The sequence below is a fragment of the Lissotriton vulgaris genome, chromosome 3_1 (assembly GCF_964263255.1).
Source record: "Lissotriton vulgaris chromosome 3_1, aLisVul1.2, whole genome shotgun sequence".
NCBI classification, from domain to species: domain Eukaryota; kingdom Metazoa; phylum Chordata; class Amphibia; order Caudata; family Salamandridae; genus Lissotriton; species Lissotriton vulgaris.
This window is the reverse complement of record NC_141689.1, coordinates 1,203,466,134-1,203,491,050: the sequence shown is the minus strand read 5'-3', so window position 1 is coordinate 1,203,491,050 and position 24,917 is coordinate 1,203,466,134.

Below are 24,917 nucleotides of genomic sequence, written 5' to 3'. Positions count from 1 at the left end.
CTAAGTTCGGGCACCCCAGTCAGCACTGCCACAAAAGGCTGGCAGTCGGGAGGTAAATTAGCATTAGGAACTATCCCCCCCTTAGGGCCCCTGCCTGACTGCAAGGCATTGGCTGGTACTAGTTTATCTATTTTAGGGGTAGTACTCTCAGGGGCATTACTGGTGGCTGGAGTGTTAGTGCTTGCTAGGGCAGTAGTGCCATTAGCCCTAGGGCATGACGTCTTTTTGGCTGGAATAGTATTAACCTTGGGGGTCTTCAAATTGACTGCGGCATTAGGTGCCAACGGCCCGGGCTTCTTGGCTACCCCTGGGCGAGCCACGGGGTTGGGAGCAGGAACATTCACCACCGGCACAGGGGCGGGTCCGGCTAAAATATTCGGTATAGAAGTGGAACTTTGTGGGGCGATCGGGGTCTCCCTGCTGTCCGGTCCCCCCCCCCCAGTCCCCTCCTCCCTAATTCTTAACTGCAACTTAATACACGATTTTAGGGAGAAGAAGTTTTCTAGGGTTGTCTGCTCTAATTTATCCATCCACTCTGACAGAACTTGGATTCTCTCTAACACAGGGAGAAGTAGTACTTTAATCATTTTCTCTATATTTGCGATGGAGAGAGAGTCTGAGGGTGAGGGTGAGGTCCTTGCAGGATCACTAATATGGTCTGTACAGACATTGGGCACTGGCCCTCCAGGTGGGCCCCCCCCCCTTCGCTCCCATCAAAGTGCCAGTGTCCCGTCCCTCTACCTTTTGGGCACCACCTGGCCTAGTGCCAAACGTCCGGGATCTCTTGTATGGTTTAACCAATCTACCTTTCCGAGGGCTAGCCATTCTTTTTCATTTAATTGGAACTGAATGTATTTGTGCCTGTGCTACGAGTGCAGGTCGAAGGGGTATGTCCACATGGGTAGAAGTTATAACCATGGACGTGTAGGGGCAATTGACTCACTACAGTGGGGGTCTGGGGCAGCATTGCTTTCAGCTAGATAAGCTTCAGCCGTCAGACTCTCCAACCTATCTATGCTAGCTCTTAGAGCGGCCACCCGGGGGTGGTCCAGGGGAGGAGAGGCAGGGATCAATGGGTCAAGAGGTCGCGCTGGGGATGGTACCAGAGCTATCGGGCCCAGCGATGACCGTTTATCAACAAGGGGTTCTCAAGAAATGTGCCGCTCTGTCAGAGCAATCTCCTTTTCTATGACAGTAGCCACACGGGTGATAAACTTATCCATGGTGCCAACCAAACCCCCCTTTTCAACCATACCCCCCCTTCTCAAGTTTTTGCCCGATCAAGTTGCCATTGACATGGCAGGGATGGCAGGGTGTGGACACAGTACCCTCAATGAGACTCTAAGTCCTGGAACGGTTGGGGAGTAGCAGAACTCCAGGGATCCTTCGCAGCCAATTTTCATGGGGGTGGCCCAGCCCAGCCACAAACAGCCCTCGACGGCCACAAACAGCCCCGGACGGCCACAGACGGCCCGCCCTTTGCCCGGGCTTAGCCCGGCATCCCGCTAGCGTCCCGCGTGGCGGAGTTGTAATCTAGTGATATAGGGCATGTGGCAGCAGGGGGGCGGGGCTATCAGGGGGCGTTGACCAGGGCACAACAAGAATCAGTAGACGATGTCCGGTGAGCAAAGCAGAGTAGGCGTCCCACAGATGGCCAGGAGGGAAAGCGCTTTTCACACGTTTACCGGCAGGGGGGCGGGGCTATCAGGGGGCGTTGACCAGCTGCTACGGCCCACGCAGGGACTCTTGGCCGTCCGAGTGCCTGGAACGCTCCTCTCCTGAAGCCGATGCCCTTCCCCCTCAAGCGCCTGGTTCTCAGTAGCGCCTTCACGTTCCATGAAGCGGCACCCGTGGAACGGATGCGGCAAGGCGCTGCAGCGGTCCCTCTGCAGGAATCACCAGGGCACAACAAGAATCAGCAGACGATGTCCGGTGAGCAAAGCAGAGTAGGCGTCCCACAGATGGCCAGGAGGGAAAGCGCTTTTCACACGTTTACCGGCAGGGGGCGGGGCTATCAGGGGGCATTGACCAGCTGCTAGGGCCCCCGCAGGGACTCTTGGTCGTCCGAGTCCCTGGAACGCTCCTCTCCTGAAGCCGATGCCCTGCCCCCTCGAGCGCCTGGTCCTCGGTAGCGCCTTCACGTTCCACGAAGGGGCACTCGCGGAGCCGGTGCGGCGAGGCGCTGCAGCGGTCCCTCTGCAGGAATCACCAGGGCACAACAAGAAACAGCAGACGATGTCCGGTGAGCAAAGCAGAGTAGGCGTCCCACAGATGGCCAGGAGGGAAAGCGCTTTTCACACGTTTACCGGCAGGGGGGCGGGGCTATCAGGGGGCGTTGACCAGCTGCTACGGCCCACGCAGGGACTCTTGGTCGTCCGAGTCCCTGGAACACTCCTCTCCTGAAGCCGATGCCCTTCCCCCTCAAGCGCCTGGTCCTCGGTAGCGCCTTCACGTTCCACAAAGCGGCACCCGCGGAGCGGGTGCGGCGAGGCGCTGCAGCGGTCCCTCTACAGGAATCACCAGGGCACAACAAGAATCAGCAGACGATGTCTCCCATTTACTTTCCACTTTGTAACCGACTTCAACTAAGCGAAGGTACACTTACAGTTCTAGGTGTGCGAGTCTCGAAGGCATTCCATCTTTGTAAGCACTCTGCGGGCGTGTCTCCCTCACGTGTGTTTTAAACTTGGACACAGCCCAATCCGACACTGAAGTTTCCAAGGCTGTCTCGTGGCTGCTAGGTACCTTTTGACCCAATCCCTAACAATAACTTCCCTGAATCTTCTGTTTTCTTCAGTGAATTTCTAAGTTTTTTCAAATAATAATTCCTAACTATGCCTACATAGGTAGGACATGTGCAGAGAGAGGAAGAAAGGCGCAGAAAGGAGCAAGAGAAGTGTCCAAAGAGGCAAGCGTGGTAAAGAAAGAGGAAGAAAAGAACAAAAAGAAGCAAGAGGAATGCATAAAGAAGCAACAGAAGTCCTGAAAAAGGAAGAAAGGTGCAGAAAGAAATAAGATGTGCAGAAAGAATCAACAGAGTTGCAGAAAGAAGCCTACTTTGACTGTACCTTACAACAGAAACATCCAAAGTACCCTAATCACAAATCCTTCCCTGAAGATGTCCTAAATCTCACTTTTCTCATGAAGGTTCACTATTAATCTGCACTTCTCTGGCTTATTTGTACACTCCTCTTGTCTCTTTCATGCACCCTTCTTCCCTCTTTCTGCACTTCTCTTGCTGGTTTATGCAATTATCTTGCCTCTTTTTAAAGTTTTCTTGTCTCCTTCTGCACCTCTGTCGCTTATTTCTGCACTTCTCTTGTCACTTTTTGCATCTATATTGCCTCCTTCTGCACCTCTGTTGGATCTTTCTGTACTTCTCTTGCCTCTTTCTGCAACTCCGTACTTCTTTCTGTACCCCTCAAGCCTCTTTATGCACCCCTTTTGCCTCTTTCTGCACCTCTGTTGGTACTTTCTGCAATGCTCTTGCTTCTAGCTGCCCCTATCTTTCAAATTCCGTCACCCCTCATGACTTTTCGTGCACCTCTCTTGCCTATTTCTGCCCCTTCCTTGCTTCTTTCTGTACCCCACTTGCTTCTTTACTTACTTAATCTCCCCGTGCCTACCAACAAAAAAAAATGAATGTGTCCTTGTGTAAGTAACTGGGGCTCATGTAAAGTGCTCTAATACCTTTGTGTCGATTTCACGCTATATGAATATGCAAAAATAATACTGGAAAGCTGTGAGCCTGTCTAAGGCCTGGGAGCCTGTCTGCTGTAAGGTTCCTAGGCATTTCTCATAGCATTGAGATGCATTTTTATGAATGTGTTTTAAAATGACAAACTAGCGAAAACGAAATTGTCACAGAATGTGACGATATTTTGTCTGTTCCTGATTCATAATTTAGTCGTCCGTGACATACATAATTTGGTTCTCAATTGCCACATTATGTGGCCCTTGTTTTATAACATTACACAACGGCGCTGGGGCAACTGTTGAGAGCAGTAGTAGTGGCTCAGTGGAACCCTGAGAGTTTCAGAAGACACAGGCATTTTCTGTCATTCATTCATCTTCTCTTTCCAGCTCCACAGGCATCTTGAACACCTCAAACACACTAGCTAACAACTGTTTCCATGGTGCACATTTTGATGAACAATACGTTAAATAAAGGCCTGATCATAAAAAATATGCTCTATTACTTAGCTGAGATAAATCCTGACTGCTACTGAATTTTTGTCAGTTGAAAGGAGAGCAGGGTATTGGCTGAGGGGGGTCAAGCCTAATATTGAAAAACAAAGCAAATAACAAAATCTGTAAGGATATGATATGCAAGCCCAGTTTCAAAGACACAAATTTGTTGTCCTTCAAACCTGTCTTTTATCATGCATGAACGTGTGGCTTGTTTAAATCAACAGCAGTTGTAACATAAAATGTATCAGTATTGCATATTTTATAGACTCACATGCTTTAATCTTCCCCTTCGTCATGGTGGGAGTCCCACAGTAACAATAAAATAGCAGAACAAAAGTTTAACATTCAAAAGCCCATAAGAATTCACTAGCTTTTAGCAATCTATTACCATTGTTATAAAACATCCAATCTCTAGCCAATCAGAGCACAGACCATAGAGTCTCCTTCCCCTTTATAAAGAAGAAAACAGGAAAATGGAGGCAGATAATGGATCTGAGGTCATTGAACAAGTTCATCAAATCTCAACCCCTCAGAATGTGGTCGCTCCAGGTAATTCTGCTTCGAATGGATGCGGGGAACTATTTTTCCTCTGGATTTTCTGGACACGTACTTTCATGTTCCCATTCATCCAAAACATCATTGTTTTCTCAGGTTCAAGGTGACATGGTGCCAATATTAATTCAGAGTGCTGCCCTTCGGGTTTAAGTCGGCTCCAAGAGCCTTCACCAAGTGTTTGGCTCTAGTAGCGGCTTCCCTACAGCGAGACGGTCACCAGGTATTTCCTTAACCGGATGATTGGTTAGTCAAGGCCCCATAGCTACAGTGTGCCAGAAGATCAACAAATGCCTGTTTACAGCTATTTCACTCCCTGGGGCTCAGAATCATTCAGAAAAATCCTCTCCGGCTCCCTCTAGGTCGATAGAGCTTCTACGAGCAACTCTGGACACTGCGCTCGCAAAGGCGTTTCCCACAAAAGAAAGGATATTACAACTGCAGAAGACAGTGCAGGGTCTATCTGCCAAAAAGTTTGTTTCAGTCAATGGTACAGATGATGTCATCCTGTGTACCACTGATTACGCATTTTCATCTAAGGATGGGACCTCTCCAAGCGGAGCTTGACGCTCAAGGAACTCAATCTCGAGGATCATTAGAGGACATCATTGCAATCACTCCGGTGATGGTCTCAGCAATGTCTTGGTGGATAGTCAGAGACAATCTCTCTCAAGGTCTCTCTTTCCTCACAAAAAAGCCAAAGTTGGTTATGATGCCCATTCCATGGACAGGTGGGGTGCCCACTTGCAAGACTTACAGATCCACGGAAGGTGGTCAGCTCAGGAAACACAGTGTCACATAAACCTCCTGGAACTGAAAGCGGATTTTCTGGGCCTCCAAGCGTTCCTGCCATGAATCAGGAAATCATCCATTCAGATTCACATGGACAACACCTCCACCAGGTTCTATCTGCTGAAGCAAGGCACAATAAGATCCCAGAGCCTCTGAACCCTGGCTCAGCAGATCTTGGAATGGCTGATAATCCATGGAATATCAATATAGGTTCAACTTGTGCCAAGGGTTCAGAATGAAATAGCCGATTCCCTAAGCAGAGACACGAAACAGTGTCACGAGTGGGAGTTAAACTACAAACAGCTGAAAAGGGTTTTTCGCTGTTGGGTGTTTCCAATCCTGTTTACTAGGTCTCTCAACAAAAAAGGCAGATTCTTTGCCAGCAGATTTCCTCAACCAGGCTCTCTAGGGAATGCCTTCCAATTACCTTGGGAAGGAATCTTTGCCTATTCATTCCCTCTGTTTCTCCTCATTCCAAATGTTCTGCAAAAGATGAAATGGGAGCCTTGCTGTGTCATTCTAATCGCCCCAGTGTGGGTGCAAAAGTACTGGTTCACTGAGCTGTATCGTCTATCAAGGTTTTGTCCAATTCTGAAGCCGAAAGGAAATCTTCTGTCCATGAACCAGGGTGAGGTGATCATCCTCAAATCGCACTTGTCGGCTTTGCTAATCGTCACTCAGAGCTCGGACAGATAACGATTTTTGAGGAATGTCAAGCAATACTATAGAAAACCGAGCTCCTTCTACAATCAAATGCTACTTGGCCAAGTGGGAAAGATTCTGAATTTGGTGTGCCACGCATTCTTGTGATCCTCTCATTGCAACCTCACGATGTTTTACGCTACCTCTTATCTTATCTCTCGCCAAGGCTAGTCTGGCACATGCATCCATAAAAGTATATTTAGAGGCAATTTCCAGAAACAGACGTTGGTCTGGTTACTTGTCTTTGTGGTCTAATGGACTAATAAAAGAGTTCATGAAAGGACTTTTCAGGGTCTACCCTCCAGTAAGACCTCCTCTAGTGCTATGGCTAATAAATCGTGTCCTATCACAGCTTATGAAATCACTGTTTGAGCCAATTAACAAGTGTAAATTGAAGTCTCTCGTGGAAAGTTGCCTTTCTGTTGACTATAGTGTCTGCTTGGCGCATTAGTGAAATTTAGGCCTTCACTACAACAGAACCTTACCTGCAGTTCTTTCTCGATAAAGTGATCCTTCGCACTAAACCATATTTTATTCCGAAGGTACCTTCTGCATTTCATATAAATGACCCAGTGGTTTTGCCCTCCTTCTTTTCAGGTCCACAGCTGAATGGGCACTCCATTCTCTGGACATTTAATGATGTTTAAAGTTCTACTTGCAAAGGACTAAGCCTTTCCGAAAATCTACTCAGTTACTTATCGCCTTCTCTGCACCGAGGAAGAGTCAGGCTTTGAACAGGCATCTATCGCTCACTGGGTATCATCGACTTTCCTCTTTTGTCATGAAACGGCTGGCCGCCCTCTGGTTTCCAAGGTTGCAGTGCACCCAACACACATGATGGCAGCTTCCTCTACCCTATTCGCAGGAGTGTCCTTGCCTGATATCTTCAGGGTGGCGACATCGGCAATTGTCTATACCTTCAAAAAGCATTAGTGCCTGGACACCAGGCTGAAGGCAGATGTAGCGGTTGGTCAAGCTCCTCTGCAATGTCTATTCGCATAAGGTATGAGCTCCCGAGAGCAAGTAAGTGTGCTATAATTGTGAAAGGCATTAAATATGTTTTTTAAAATATTTTTCAATATACGTTTTAATATATGTATACATTGTTGTGAGCTGATATTATATGCTCCTCATGATTATAATTCGTATTTTAGTTTCTGAGTCGCATGGTAGGATGGGTCACCTTACCAGCGACCTCTGACCATTTGACACTGCTTGCTATTCTGATTCAAGCATGTGAATCTATAAAATACAATACTCTAGAAAGACAAATTACTTACCTGTACACTGGGGTTCTCCAGTATTAAAATCCTTGATAGACTCACTTGCAACCCTCCCTCCTCCCCTTTTCAGGTTTACCTTCCATACCTCTCTAATTGCCTTAATGTACTCATGCTCGAAATCTGAGGTATGATGGTCCTGCAGTAGAAGGAGCCTCCATGGTCTTTGCTCTGATTGGCTAGAGTCTGGATGTTTTATAACAATGGTTATAGCTTGGTAAAAGCTAGTGAATTCTTATGGTCATTTGAATGTTAAAGTTTTATACTGCTATTTTACTGTTGCCGTGGGAATCTCTAGGGAATGCCTTCCAATTACCTTGGGAAGGAATGTTTGCCTATTCATTCCCTCTGTTTCTCCTCATTCCAAATGTTCTGCAAAAGATGAAATGGGAGCCTTGCTGTGTCATTCTAATCGCCCCAGTGTGGGTGCAAAAGTACTGGTTCACTGAGCTGTATCGTCTATCAAGGTTTTGTCCAATTCTGAAGCCGAAAGGAAATCTTCTGTCCATGAACCAGGGTGAGGTGATCATCCTCAAATCGCACTTGTCGGCTTTGCTCATCGTCACTCAGAGCTCGGACAGATAACGATTTTTGAGGAATGTCAAGCAATACTATAGAAAACCGAGCTCCTTCTACAAACAAATGCTACTTGGCCAAGTGGGAAAGATTCTGAATTTGGTGTGCCACGCATTCTTGTGATCCTCTCATTGCAACCTCACGATGTTTTATGCTACCTCTTATCTTATCTCTCGCCAAGGCTAGTCTGGCACATGCATCCATAAAAGTATATTTAGAGGCAATTTCCAGAAACAGACGTTGGTCTGGTTACTTGTCTTTGTGGTCTAATGGACTAATAAAAGAGTTCATGAAAGGACTTTTCAGGGTCTACCCTCCAGTAAGACCTCCTCTAGTGCTATGGCTAATAAATCGTGTCCTATCACAGCTTATGAAATCACTGTTTGAGCCAATTAACAAGTGTAAATTGAAGTCTCTCGTGGAAAGTTGCCTTTCTGTTGACTATAGTGTCTGCTTGGCGCATTAGTGAAATTTAGGCCTTCACTACAACAGAACCTTACCTGCAGTTCTTTCTCGATAAAGTGATCCTTCGCACTAAACCATATTTTATTCCGAAGGTACCTTCTGCATTTCATATAAATGACCCAGTGGTTTTGCCCTCCTTCTTTTCAGGTCCACAGCTGAATGGGCACTCCATTCTCTGGACATTTAATGATGTTTAAAGTTCTACTTGCAAAGGACTAAGCCTTTCCGAAAATCTACTCAGTTACTTATCGCCTTCTCTGCCCCGAGGAAGAGTCAGGCTTTGAACAGGCATCTATCGCTCACTGGGTATCATCGACTTTCCTCTTTTGTCATGAAACGGCTGGCCGCCCTCTGGTTTCCAAGGTTGCAGTGCACCCAACACGCATGATGGCAGCTTCCTCTACCCTATTCGCAGGAGTGTCCTTGCCTGATATCTTCAGGGTGGCGACATCGGCAATTGTCTATACCTTCAAAAAGCATTAGTGCCTGGACACCAGGCTGAAGGCAGATGTAGCGGTTGGTCAAGCTCCTCTGCAATGTCTATTCGCATAAGGTATGAGCTCCCGAGAGCAAGTAAGTGTGCTATAATTGTGAAAGGCATTAAATATGTTTTTTAAAATATTTTTCAATATACGTTTTAATATATGTATACATTGTTGTGAGCTGATATTATATGCTCCTCATGATTATAATTCGTATTTTAGTTTCTGAGTCGCATGGTAGGATGGGTCACCTTACCAGCGACCTCTGACCATTTGACACTGCTTGCTATTCTGATTCAAGCATGTGAATCTATAAAATACAATACTCTAGAAAGACAAATTACTTACCTGTACACTGGGGTTCTCCAGTATTAAAATCCTTGATAGACTCACTTGCAACCCTCCCTCCTCCCCTTTTCAGGTTTACCTTCCATACCTCTCTAATTGCCTTAATGTACTCATGCTCGAAATCTGAGGTATGATGGTCCTGCAGTAGAAGGAGCCTCCATGGTCTTTGCTCTGATTGGCTAGAGTCTGGATGTTTTATAACAATGGTTATAGCTTGGTAAAAGCTAGTGAATTCTTATGGTCATTTGAATGTTAAAGTTTTATACTGCTATTTTACTGTTGCCGTGGGACTCCCACCATGACAACGGGGAAGATTCAAGCTTCTGAATCTATAAAAGGTATCAATACTGGGGAACCACAGTGTACAGGTAAGTAACTTGTTTTATATTTAAACAAGTGTGCTCCTGGACAGACACAGAGACAGATGCAAGCGTGTACACAGACAGACATGGTGACAGAAGAAAGAGTGCACAAACACTGTGAAAGACGTAAATGTGCACACCGGCACAGGCAAAGTGACAGCTGACAGCACACAATCATACAGTTGCTAGTGTGCACACACAAAGACATGGCCACAGTCGCAAATGCACACAGCCACTCTAATTCAGTGCAAAGGAATGAAAAGAGCAGCAAACACATAGATACAAGCACACAACTACAGACAAAGAGAGTCACAGAGTAAGAAGGACAAACCAATACGGAGAGGCTAACTGTCAGAGAGGAACATTCTTAATTAACCATCACATAGACATGTAAAGCAAAACACATCTGGATATGCATACATAGACGCTGGCATGTATGCAAAAAGTCCAAAGAATGCGGTTTCTCAGCAAGACCCACCCCTACGAAGATTCGGAACCGGGTGCTGGATGGCTCCATCGCGCTCTGCAACATAACTTGTTACATCCAGTTACACCTATCATAGTGTCCACCCGGAAAATTATGTATTACTGATTCAGACCTGACCATTATACGTATTAGAGGAAAATTCATCTGAAAGCAAATTTTTGCGTCAGCACTGTGTTCATGTTCAATGTATACTGGCATCCATCTTTAAATAGAAAGCGTGTGGACCTCTTCACTTTTAGACAGCTTTAATTCGACACCCGAAAATCAGGCTCGCCCTCCGTGTGACATCACACTGAAGTTCCGTTGATATTCAAAATACTATTTTGCCCTGGGGAAGCCCAATCTGGGCGAAACGCGTTGGCTGTCATCTCTGTCAAGATTGTGTTTGAAGACTGCAATAAAAAAAATTTTGAAGAATAATCTGAAGGACCGCTACTCTTTTTTGTGAACATATATGAATACCCCTTGGAAAACCGCTTGATTTATGTACTGTACTGTATATTGTTACCTCTCAGTTCTCTATTTTGTATGTACGCAAAAAGGAAGTTAGAAACAAGCAGTTTTGCTTGCGGACAGATATACACAGAGACATAAACACGCACAGACATGCAGGGGCAAAAATGCCCGCCTACCTGCAGACTGCCATGAGGATGAGGAGACATGCAAATGAAACACAATGGTAATGCAGAGCAAACAAGACACATTGATTAGTGCACACCCGTGCAAAGCGGCACACATGCACATATGCAGAGAATTAACGGAGGGCAGGGGAGGGGTCACCATTCTGACACACACAAGCATGGGGCTGCTTTCAACAAAACCTAGACAAAAAGAGGCCCAGAGAGGTGCCCACACAAGCATAACACAGTCAAGTTTGTATGTCGAGCACTGCTCTGTGGTTTTTGGTCACCTTGGTGCTACCTTGCGAGGGCTACAGGAAAAAACAGAGAGTAAACAGCCAACAGACGAGCAGGCATATCAGTTGTGAGATAAAGTATAAAGACCTCGGAGGGCAGTGGGGGTGTTAAATCACTGGGAGTGAGAGGAAGTTACGGGGATGGGGTGGAATGGTGTGGTGGTTTTGAAAACAGCAATCAGGAGTTCACACAGGAAAAGGTGACACGACGGAGAAAGGGGTGCTACACAGAGAGAGGGAATAGGGCAGGGATGAAGGAGAGGGACTACAAATGCTTGCACTGTCTATGCATGCTGTTAAATAAAACAAGCTGTATGTATTTTGAGTACATACTCACCATTCGGGGTAGATCAGTAACCAAAGTTACACAATGATGGTTTATTGTTACGCTAGCCGTCTCTGGATGGTACTGCTCTAGCTGGCTGGCACTAACACAAGATTCTAGGGGGGCTTAAGGCACAAAAAATACCTTGATGCCTGAGATGCCGTTCAGTTCAGTGATCTTTTCACCCTTGGAGGTAGCAGCTGCTATTTTGCAGAAATACCAGCTCTAGTTTACACAAAAAATAATTGCCTGGGAACTCGACGTGCACTGACCACCTGCAATCTCAAGGAAGAATGCAAAGGCTGCAGAGGAGATAGGGAGGGGTGGTCTACAAAGGTAAACAAGCATTGATGGCAGGAAGCGGGTGCCACAAGACGCTAGGAGGTAGAGATTTTGCTGGAAAACCAGCTTTAGTTAAAACAAAAAAAACTTGCCTGGGAAAAGGATGTACTCTTGTCACTGTAATCTCAGTGAATAGAAATGCAAAGGATGCAGGAAGATAGGGAAGGGTGGTCTGCAAAGGGAAACAAGCATGAAGGGTGTGAAGCGGGCTCCACAAAGCTGAAAGAAAGACTGCTCTCAAAGTATCCTAAATAACCTGAAGACTAGGAGCACATGTAACAGAGGTCGTCCTCATTGGAGGATAGAAAAGGACACTAAGAGAAGCCATTGAAAAATTTGAGCAGTCTTGAAGTCCATATTGTAGATACAGCATGTCTTGAAGAAACAGCGTGCATGTACTGCCTAGGCCAGACCTAAAAACACAGTGTAAATGAAACGCAGCAGCTTTGGCATCTGGCGCCATCTCGTGAATTTGCCTATAAGATACCTCACTATTAATACATTTGGAAGCTTGCTTTAAATAAATATGTTTAAGTTCCTTTTATTGCAGGAGTAGAGGGCTCTTTACATCGCAGGGCATGGGTTATATAGCACTCTCTTCACCTGCTCCCTGCAACTTAAATGGCTCTGATTCTTGGGATGGATTTTGTTTTTTTTTAGTGTTTGGCAGGTGGACTTAGCACAATAATAAATTGAAGTTAAATAAATATAGTCCCAGGCCAATCTCTCATTAAAAGTAGAGATGTGGGATTACTTGCAGCAATACCTTTAACTGGTGCGGAAAAATGTTATTTTCAAGCTGAGGTAAAAAGTTTCAGAATACATTTTCAATTTGCCAACCTTTTTCCTTCATCTGTCTGTGGTATTTTAAAGATTTTGGCACACACTTATATTCAGTGTAATGTTGTTTTGGTTTTCCAAACTAAGCATAAATGGATGCACTCAGAAGCAGGGCTGAGCTGCAGATATTATTTATAATAAGAATGCCTTAATTCATTTGCTTGGCTAAATGCTCTAAGGTTGCCAAACAATCTCACGCCCTGTTCTTGCATTCAGGTCTTCACAAGGCATGCAGACCCTGGTGATTACAAACAAGGCCCAAGCATTGACCTGTAACCCTGTCTGGCTACAGCCGGCCTACATATACTAGAATTCTCCCTTAACCCAGACGTTTTCAACTATGCTATTTTGCCAGCTGGTAAAGTGTTTTTTTTCAACAGTTGTCTGCCAGTTTGCCTTTCATCCATTTAATATATTCCAGATCTAAAGCATCAGCTGGAGCCCATGAATCACTTCACAGATGAGCTAGCAAGAACATAGTGCACAGCAACATCAAGAGGTTAATCAGAAAGCCAGCAAGAACACTTTCATTTGGATTATTGGACTAAACTGAAAGCAGACCCAACAGTTCAGTGTGTTTATATGCCCAGGAGGGCTGTGAATGTTATTGGTAGAGGCACTCTGATGATTGGCCTATAGGTGAATCCATACATTCCTCCACCGACCAGAGTGTGTGAAAGTCACTGACCTGTAGAGAGAGCAGAAGATGTTTTTACTGGTATGGAGGTAGACAATCAAATATGAAAAACTTGACCTTACTATCAGACAGAACCTAAAAGACAGTTGACTGTTTCTTGTGTTTGAGAGTCAGTAATGGTCAGTCCAACTCTGATGCTGTGGTAAGCTTCTCTTGAAATTTTGAGCTTTTAGTTTGGATGTCTGAAGAATATTTACAACAAGGCTGCCTATATTTAGCACTTTAACAAAAGTTGGACTCATCGCAGCAGCGGTTCAGAAGCCTCTGCTGTTTAATTCTGACATTCTAGCTATGGTCCCAGCGCAATTTCTATATGGGGCAGAGGTCCTTTCTTAAGCGGGAAAAAATGTTGGGATAAAGAGGAGGGTTTGATCCTGAAAAGTTTGTTCTCACTGCCAAAATCATCAATGGTACAAGCAGTAAGATTAGAGGTGGGAGTTACCTCATGGGCAATAACTACAAGGATGGCCCTAATACATTTCTGGCAGCGTCTAGGGACCGGGGAGACGCCTAAAAAAATCTCACAGTGGTGTAGAGAAGAAATTGCCTCTAGTGAGTTACCCTGGGTGAAAGAAACAAGGGCAGCATTAAGAGAAGCATATGGAATGCTGGGATTAGAATTATGTACGCAGCTAGGACACGCCATAATAGGCAAAAAAGAACTCTGGGCTTTGGGGTCCGACGTGTCCCGTACAAGCGATAGAGAGTACCTCCTCCAGAAGGTCTCTGTGTCCCTTATGACCCAAATATGGACCTCAGAAGATCAGCCGTATCCCTATTTAGATAGGTTGCCGAATCACCGTCTCAGACGAGAGGTACTAAAAGTGAGCTTTGGGAATAAGACCTTGCTACGTAAACAATAGGACTAAAAACCTCTTGATAAATAAGGATGGCAACTGCACTTGTATGCTAGGTACCCCATGCGATATTATACACATTTTATTAGACTGTATGATGGTTCTTGATATGCGTAAGGAAATTTTATGCCCAATATTTAAAAAATACAGGATTATGAATAGGAAGCAAGCAGCCAACCTCTTAGTGGAAATGACAAATTTGGATATAGCCTGTGCCTTGGGGAAATACATGTATAGAGTGAGGGCGTTTCTGCAGTGTAAAGAGTCATAGGTGCAAGTAATCCCCCGAATATAAAATGTGATTGTAATTTAATAGTAATGTACACATGGTTGGAAGGTTTTGGTTATATATGTTTTATTCATTGTGATTTTAATAACTTAGGAGGATATTGATTTTTAACAAAAGGAGCCGTGTTATCATCTGGGAAATGATCACGTGCTGCATTTTTATAACTGTGTAATATTATGTGTTTTTATAAAGTTTTATAAAATGTAAAGTACACACTTTTATGGTTGTAACAAACCAAATAAAGTTTTCTATGACTGACTGACTGACAATTCTGACATTAAACTCAATTCATCTCTGGACTGAAGGACTCAAACCCAGGAATATAGTGGTAAAGCATTAAAATGCTGCTTCTGCAGGAAGGGCAGCTTATAGGCCTTCACTTGTGGGTTGCTGTTCATTGCTTCACTCCTTCAGCAGATAGTGACTATTCTTTGTTTTACAGTTGATTATGAAGAGGGGGAGGCCATTGCTTCATTTGTAAAAGAATCAATGCCAGTGCCCAAAGCTCTGCTCAGAGATATTAATTGTTGGTGCACCAAACAGTAAGGCTACCTGGTCTTGAACCCAACTTCTACCTTAATCCACTACCAGACACTCCCAGACCATTTATCTCACTCGGCAAAGTCTCTATTTTTTCTGGTTTTCCATATGAGTTTCCCTCTCTTGCTCTTGGTAAACATCTGATGAGATAAAGTAAGTGTTGATCACCAAAAATGAGTACCTGTAGGCGTCATCAGCAACCACGGGCTCAAAATAAGCACTGAGGAAATTGACTACAGTTGGTAAAACCCTGAACATCATGGAATGTGGTTCAGAAGCCAACGTCAAAAGAGCAAAGCACTTTCTGTAGAGGTGGGTAAAGCAAGGAAAGATGGTGACTGTGTAGTGATGAATGCCACTTGGCTTCCCATGACTAACTTTCTTTCAGTACGTTGTAACTCAATTAAACTTTGTACTTAGATCCACATTCGCAAGAACAGTGCTTTTCTTTCTGTGATTTTAGATTGTCCTTATATTGTGACTGTTTTCTACAAGGGCAATAAAGTCTCTAGCTCAGCTCTACAAGATTTGTTTTCACAACCATGGATGACACAAGTGAGCTTAGGTGAATACAGCAGTGCTTGAAAATGAAGACAGGTTTTTGTAGTCCAACTGAACCCCACTAAATACAGAGTTAAAGTGGCTTCAATACTTTCAGGTTACTGGCAGTCCCTAAACAGGGATCTAGGGACACCATGTTGTATGGAAACAAAATCTATTTCTTTTCTATACCGCATGCAAAAACGTACTTATTTCAACAGGTGTACGCTGTTACGCAGCACATCTAATACAAAAACACAGAATACAATTAAAATAGCATAGATGCATATTGCGAGCAATGAGAATACAATGAACCTTTCTACTATATCTAAAATGTCATCTAATAAAAACTTAAAACCTACTTCTATGTTCTATGCAATGAGAGCTAATTTGCATCTAGAATTTGTTAGGGAGAATCAGCATACTGCATACCAGTTTACAGCCAAGTGATGTAATTAAAAGTAGTCAGGGAGGCATTGCCCCTGCAAAAGACAACCATGTGTCGCATCAGCATCAGATCCCCCGTACTTGGGCTCAATATCAGGTTTCAGTAGACAGAGCAATATGGCAGCATCTCTGGCAGTCACGATCTTCTCCGGCAGTATCTTGCCTATGTAGTCAGGGACCTCTCCTGACAAGTCGTCTACTGTCAGACCTTTTATACAATATCTTATCTAAGATGGATTTTCCAACATCACCTGTGGAATGTCTGGAATAGCATCAAGATGATTATCTAAGATGCATTATTTTAAACAAATAAGGTAAAAATATGACAATTCAGACTACACTCTTTTGGCTACTGTTCTTGATTGACTTTGAAATAAAAAGGCACTTGATCAAGAATTGGGCTTCATCAGATGTCTTGTTGATGTCTATATCTGAGGGACTTGACACTTTCAAAGGTTCTTGGAAAGATAATGACAGACAACATGTGCTTCAAAGGCAGACATGTGAATGATTTTGTAGAAATACAGAAAATGGTGTGTCTGCCCACCAAAAATGGAGTCTGGCATTACAGTCTTTATTTCATCCCCTGACTGTAAGTCTGAATTGTGACGTGATATGGGCAGTGAGATATATGGGGATTTATCTAACTTATAGTGAAGACCATTCCCTGACAACATGAGATATATAAAATGTTATGTTAAACTAATCTCATAACATTTGTTATTTATGTATATGCGAGGATCTGGGTGTACTGTATGATATGGCTATGGGACCTTATTTAATGCTATATACATTCTTATGCATTATGAGACTGTGGTGACCTTTGACTATATTTGTTTTAATTGACTCCATTTTGAATGTACATCATTTTTGTGCTCTTGCATGATTTCATTTTGTGCCTTCTTGCAGCCTCAGAGTGGGATGTTTTCTTTCTTCACAGCACAGAGCAAAACAGCCTTGCCGGAACAGAACGTGTAGGATGTGCGTTTGAGAGCATGAGAGAGGAATGTACTTCTCTGCTCGGAGTCAAAACACAGCCGGCTTCCATCTTGGCTTTGAAACAGACTGGCATGGTCAGGGTTAGTGTTGCAATAGATTAAGTGATAGGGAACATTTAGAAGTCTCTCTCTCTCTGTTAGTAAAAGTTATTACAGACAGAAGGTTTGGGTGCTCATAGAGAAGCCACTCTTGGGGAGGACGCACCCTCACAGGGCACGTTTTGCTGTCCTATTGAGACTTCTGGACCACTAAAAGGGCTTACAATTCAAGCTGACAAGAATTCTGAGTGCAACTCAAATGATCATGTATGATCTATGAGTTTCATTGCTCTGTGATGTTGTCGTGTTGTGTACACATGTTCTGTATATTTGATTTTTCATTTGATATTTTTTCATTTCTGGAATTTGACATTGCTTGTTTCTTGCATTGGATGTCCAATTATACTATTTGCTTATGTTTTGCTCTCTTGCATTTTACTTGTAAATGTTCCATTATTTTTGTTTGCTTGTGTACTACTTCCTTGCATTGACTTGTGAATCTTCCACTAGTATTTGACCTGTGAGTGTTGTATTATTATTATTATTAGCATGTGATTTTCCGTTATTATCCTCTTGTGTTTTATCTCAAGCATTGATTATTTGTGAGTGTTTTATTAATAATTACTTGTGCACATATATATATATATATATATATATATATATATATATATATATATATATATATATATATATATATATATATATATATATATATATATATATATATATATATATATATATATATATATATATATATTACCTACTGGCGATAGCCAGTAGGTATATATAGTTAGGATTTTTTCTCTATGGAACTTTTGAAAATTCTATGCCTAATAACTTTGGCGTTTGTGGACGGAATTGGCTGAAATTTTCAGGAAAATGGCACATTCTGTTTCTGAGCAGCCCCTGAAAATTTGGTGGGGGTTCGTCAAGGGGGGGCCGAGAAAAAAGGGGGGTCCCAAAACGCGTTTTTCCCATGTTAATTTCCATAGGGCAGTTGGCCTCACTTTTAGCCCGAACGGCTGAATGGATTTCCACGAAACTTGGCAAAATTGTAGGGACTGTTAGCCCGATGTGCCTTTGCTAGGTCTCAATATATGTGCTTCAGTGGATTTTGAGAAATTAACGTTTAAAACAAGATATATATCTGTAACAGCGCTCCGGGTAGCGCTCCGGTTCGCGAACTTTTCGCGTATCGGAACTTTGCGAAGCGAAGCTGATTGGCTCTCTGGTGTCTGTCAACATTCTAAACAGTCCGGAGCGGCCGCCATCTTGTCTCTCGGTAGGATCGAGAGACAAGAGGAGGCCAAAACAAAGGGGGAAATGAAGGAAAGGGGGCAAGGTAGACCCCTTCTGACCCCCTAGGATTGATGAGGGGGATATTATAGAGCCACGCGGGGCCCAAAAAAAAAAAATTCGATTTTTTCGCCGTAGAGACGCGTCTTGGTACGCGAACCGGGCAGCTAACCGGGCAGCTAACCGGGAAGCTAACCGGCAGTGTAACGGGAGTCTGAGGAGTAGCTGATTGGCTGTCAACATTGTAAACAGTCCGGAGCGGCCGCCATCTTGTCTCTCGGTAGGATCGAGAGACAAGAGGAGACCAAAACAAAGGGGGAAATGAAGGAAAGAGGGCAAGGTAGACCCCTTCTGACCCCATAGGATTGATGAGGGGGATATTATAAAGCCACGCGGGGCCAAAAAAAAAAAAAAAATCCGATTTTTTCGCCGTGGAGACGCGTCTTGGTACGCGAACCGGGCAGCTAACCGGGCAGCTAACCGGGAAGCTAACCGGCAGTGTAACAGGAGTCTGAGGAGAAGCTGATTGGCTGTTATCATTGTAAACAGTCTGGAGCGGCCGCCATCTTGTCTCTCTGTGGGATCGAGAGACAAGAGGTGGAAAAAAAAAAGGTGTAAATGAATGAAAGGGGTAAGGCAGACCCCTCCTAAACCCCTAGGATTGATGAGGGGGCTATTAAAGTTCCCTGCAGGGCAAAAGAAAAAAAAATTGCGATTTTTCGCGGTAATGGTGCTTCCTGGTACGTTAACCGGGCAGCTAACCGGCAGCGTAACGGGAGTCCGACATATTGTGTTTTTTGAACGTTTGTGATATGTGCACGTGTGGATTTTGTCTAATTAAGGTTAAAAAAATATATATATATCTTTAAGCGTGTTCTGGCGCGCTTACGTTTTGGGTTTGGTTTGCGCTGCAGAGACGATACGTCACGGTTATGCGATGCATCATGAGGCGTCTCACGGGCTACGTGATACGTCACTTAATAAAGAATATATTTTACAGCTATAGATATTAGCTTTTAAAAAACCAATGAAATTCACAGAAAAAAACCATAGGTTATAGACCATATATAGTTAGGAATTTGCATTTACAAAACCTTGAAAATTCACTGAAAAAACCATAGGTTATAGACCATATATAGTTAGGGATTAGCATTTAAAAAACCTTATTTTATTTGCACAAAACCATTGAAATTCCATATATAGTTAGTTGCACTAACTATATATCGCGGACCCGCAATCCACTGCTAATGATGTCACATATTACATCATTCATGACATGGTCAGTGACATCACTGATGACATCACTGATGACATCTCAAATGACATCACTGATGACATCACTGATGACATCTCAAATGACATCACTGATGACATCACTGACATCTCATTTGACATTACTGATTACATCACTGATGATATCATTTATGTGATAATACATCTTCAGACTCTAATATAACCTTAGATACACTCAGTGTAAACAGGCACTCACAGACTGTCACACATCCATGGAGTTACTCACACACCTAGTCAGTCATGCAAAGAATCAATCACATCTCCATTTCCTCAACTATACAGTTATACACACCTTACTTATTCAAACATATAGTAACACATATTTACTCTCTTATACAATCCTTGATACAAGTTCACAATGATTCATACAGCCACTCACACATTCACTGGCTCTTATGTTCAGTTATTTATATATGTCAACTCTCACATGGAGTGTGTTTTACATATGTACTTACTTTGACATGTAGCACTGAGATATCCATTCACTCACCAATATACTCATGCACACAGTCAACTGTCCATACAGCTGTTTCTACATGCACTTTTGAACCCATACACCTAGGGAATCAACTGCTCACACATCTATGCACAGAGTTATACACCTCCCAGCCACCCACACACATACTCAGTCTCCCATACAAATACTTGGGCAACCATTCAATAACCCATATAGTTACTGATATAGCTACTGATTTAAACATGCAGCAGTTTACAGAACAACATAAATAATGATTGCCAAATTAAGACACTTTAATCACTAACCCATACACTCAGTGAGACACATTTAATCATTCTCTCATACAGTCAGTCATGCACCTACTAAATCCTTCATCCAGACACTTATACATCCACTCATTCTTCAATATGTAAGACATATTTTAACTTTACAGAAACATACAGTCACTTTGTGTTGTCATCAGTGATGTCATCAGTGATGTCACTGACCATGTCATGAATGATGTAATATGTGACATCATTAGCAGTGGATTGCGGGTCCGCGATATATAGTTAGTGCAACTAACTATATATGGAATTTCAATGGTTTTGTGCAAATAAAATAAGGTTTTTTAAATGCTAATCCCTAACTATATATGGTCTATAACCTATGGTTTTTTCAGTGAATATATATATATATGTACATTTTCATGTTGTTTTACCTGTTTCATTTCACATCTGGGAAAGTCTCACTGTTAGATAGTGTTATACTAATAAAATCCCACTCTTTAATTTGAACCTGCCTTTTGATATGCCTAATTTTATGAGTACTGACCCTCATTTCCAGGTGTTTATTTTTGTTTTACCCAGTGCCTCTTCTTTAGAGCGCTGAATTTGTTTTATTTGTGAGTGTAAAGTAAGACACCTTATCATGGAGCAAATTCACAGGCACCATTTTAGGTCCAGTGAGTATTGTTCCCTCAACTTTAAGCTCAACCCTGGATAGCTGTAGTTGCAGGCAGTAAGGCTTGGCAAAGGAACTTAGCATAAAGGATTTAACAGCACCAAACAACAAAATAAGAAAATCACAAACAAAAAGACACAACAGTAATTTATAAAAGTAGAGCATAGTTTTCTGAATTTTTAGAGACCTTGAACATCAAAATTCAACCGAGGAGTGAAGAGATACAGATTCTAGAACTTTTGATTACCTTTAGATGCAACCGCAAGTAAGCATTGGCAACAGAGGAGAAAACTTTTGAAAAGCCTGGAAAAGTTAGTGCAGGAATTAGGTCTAGGGGGCCAGAGATGATACTTTGAACAGTTACCTGGCCACCAAAGAATTGTGAAGCAAGAATGAAACTTTAAAGGACAACTGTCATAGAAGTCATAGCGGTAATTCTGATGCTGAGAGATGCAGGTAAAGATACTCAAAAGGATTCTCCTGTTTTGGTGCAGATGACCAGGGTATCTCAGTGATCGATCCTCGGACCATGGGTGATGTGTGGAGACGTTGACCAAGGAGGCTGGAGTCCATCGAAGCCCTTGACGTTGTAGTAGTTGGACAGCGGCTGATGCACTACTTGTTACACTGCACCGCAGGTAGATGCCAACTCTTTGGTGGGGGCTGGTTTCCCTTGGGAAAAATGCAGCCAAACTTGGACAGCACTCCCAGGTCCACCAGACTCGGGTGCATATTTGGCTATTTCAGATTTGCTCTCTGCTGTGCTCGGTGACTTGTAATAGCAAATCTTCTACTGTGGCTGCCTCTTTGTCCGTTTGCACACTTTTAGCTCTTTTTGTCCTGGAGCTGGTTCCGGGAGATCAGCAAACTGATCCTTGGAGTCAATGGTATTGCTGAAGCTGGGAAATCCATTTTTCCTAGAGTCAAGAATCGCAGGCACAGTCCGAGTCTTGATAGAAAAAAGATCAGCATGTGCAGCTCTCTTGATGGTGCAGCCCTTTTTTGCGTGGTACAAGGCCTGCAGGGCAGTCCTTCTTAAGCCTTCTCTTCTTCTCCAATGTGAACTGAGGTGCGGGGTGACAGGGGTGCCCTACTAATCCCTGCAAAAACAACAATTGATGGACAGAATGCAGAACAATGTCATACATTCAACCCAGTACAGAGATCTGGTCCTAAATCCATCGTTTTTTTGCACTCCACACCACCCCAGTTCAGACATGGCCATATGCAAATCAGCCTTGACCCTCTGCCTCACGGGAACAGTTCAGCCCGAACTGCCAATCCATGTCTTTCCTGGACCGGAATCAAGCATCCTAGGGCCGGTTTCTGGCTATCAGCCGTCTTCAGCCAGGATAGCTTGACTCCAGTGGTGTGGAGAACATGGGACTTACGTCTGAGCATACCCATCCCACTCGGGATGACAAATGCAAAAACAACAATTGATTGACATAATGCAGAACAATGTCATACATGTACCCCAGTACAGAGATCTGGGCCTTAATCCATCGTTTTGTTGCACTCCACACCACCCCAGTTGAAACATGCCCATATGCAAATCAGCCTTGACCGTGGGCCTCAGGGGAACGGTCTAGAACATATAGAGAGTAAGGAATTTCGTCCTTGGATGCTGGACGGGGAACACTCCTGATCCCCTGGTCAAGACTTTGTAAAGAACAATTGGAGGAGTATTACCCGATGAGGGAGATGAAGGCTTTTTCCAGACTGGGAAACACTGTTCCTTTGTTAGTAAACCCCTGGGAAGAAGAAGAAATGGTGAACAGCAACACCAGGAACAAAACCGCATCCAACAGAGCAGGCCCCAGCAACATGAGGACCTAGTGACAAACCTATCGTCACACGTCCTAACAGACACGGAAAAGAAAGTCCTCAACAAAGGACTGGGCTTTGTCCCCACAGCAAATCTGGACAAGTTCAAACTACATTGCGAACTAGCAGCCTTTTTCAGAAAATTGAAACTTAAAGCTTTTTTTGAAAAAACAGACACGGATATCAACGAGGAAGAGCCTAACAAAACTGGACTAAGAACAAAATCCACTTTTGTCCCCCCACCACACACTATTCCAGTGGAAATTAATACATTTGAACAGGCGGTATTCAATGACATAGAATCCACCACTGCCCCTACCCGATACCAGAACAGCAGCAGAGCCGAGAAAAAGGCCCTATCGGACCTCAAAGGAGATGAAACCATCATCATCAAACCAGCAGATAAGGGCGGAGGCTTAGTAGTTATGAACTTAACTGACTACCAACAAGAATGCAAATGGTTACTCGAGGATCGCAAAAATTATCTTCCTCTCACCAACGACCCCACTGATGATCTAAGAAGAGAAATAGTGGATCTAGTGGAAGAAGCAGAACACCTAGGAGACATCTCCAAACAAGAAGCTGATTACCTCACAAAAACAGAGGCAAAAATACCATATTTTTACGTGGTCCAAAAGATGCACAAGAACCGAGTACCACCCCCGGGTGGACCCATAGTATCTGGTATAGGCTCACTCCTTGAACCTCTGTCTAGGTTCTGTGACTATTTCTTGAAACCAATTGTGCAAGGAACCAGCACCTACTTAAAAGACACTAAAAGTCTCCTAACACTACTGGAAACCATCAAAATGGACGATGATATGATCTTGGTTAGCTTCGATATAGAAAGCCTCTATACCAACATCCCTCAGGATGCCACCATCAATGTTCTAAAAGAAACCCTAGAACAAACGACATGGGAACATAGAACACCAAAGGAATTCTTAATCAAGTGTGCAACCTTGGCACTCAAAAGAAATTTCTTTGAGTTTGAAGGGTCCCTATATTTACAAGTAGGGGGCACGTCTATGGGCAGCGTTTTCGCGCCGAGCGTAGCGGGGTTGTATGTATTTGACTTCGAGAAAAAATACATCCTCTCACCCACCAACCCATACCTGGAAAACATCATGTTCTGGCGCAGATATATTGATGATGTGCTAGCAATCTGGAAGGGCCCACAAGAAATTCTAACAACATTCATCACTTGGCTCAATACTTGCAATCAACACCTTCACTTCACCCATAATGTGAACAAGAACAAAATGGTCTTCCTAGATATTGAGATCAAAAGAGAACAAGAAGTTTTGACTACCAAAACACACTTTAAGCCCACAGCTAAAAACCACCTCTTAAGATTTGAGAGCTTTCATCCACGACCACTGAGGGAAAACCTCCCCTATGGCCAATACTTAAGATTACGCAGGAACTGCAGCAAACTCATTGACTATAAAGAACAAGCTGAAGACCTGACGGGGAAACTCATACAACGTGGCTACCCAATAAAGATCACTAAGAAATGCCAGAAACGAGCCAGAAACCAACCGCGCCAAGCACTGTTGGAAGAAACATTGAAAGATAATGACAACATACCCCTCACATGTGTGACTACATACAATGCGATCTCCAATAAGGTCAGCAAAAGTATCAGGAAACACTGGTCGATAGTCAACTCTGGAACCTTCAATTGGGAAAAACCTCTTTTCTCATATAAAAAAGCGCCAAGTTTTAAAAACACCTTGGTCAATACAAGACCCAGAAACAACACGAACTCCAATGACCCAACCCTAACGCAGATATGGGGTCTCCCACCAGTAACTGGACATTCACGATGTGGGGACTGCAGTGTTTGTCACCTGACAGAAAACACCAAGACCTTAGCCTTGGAACCTGGCAAAATATGGGAGCTGAGATCACACACCAACTGCAACAGCAGTAATGTCATTTACCTCATCACCTGCACCTGTGGAAAACCCTACGTGGGTATGACGACACGAAAAATCAAACAACGCATCTGTGAACATAGAAGCACAATAAG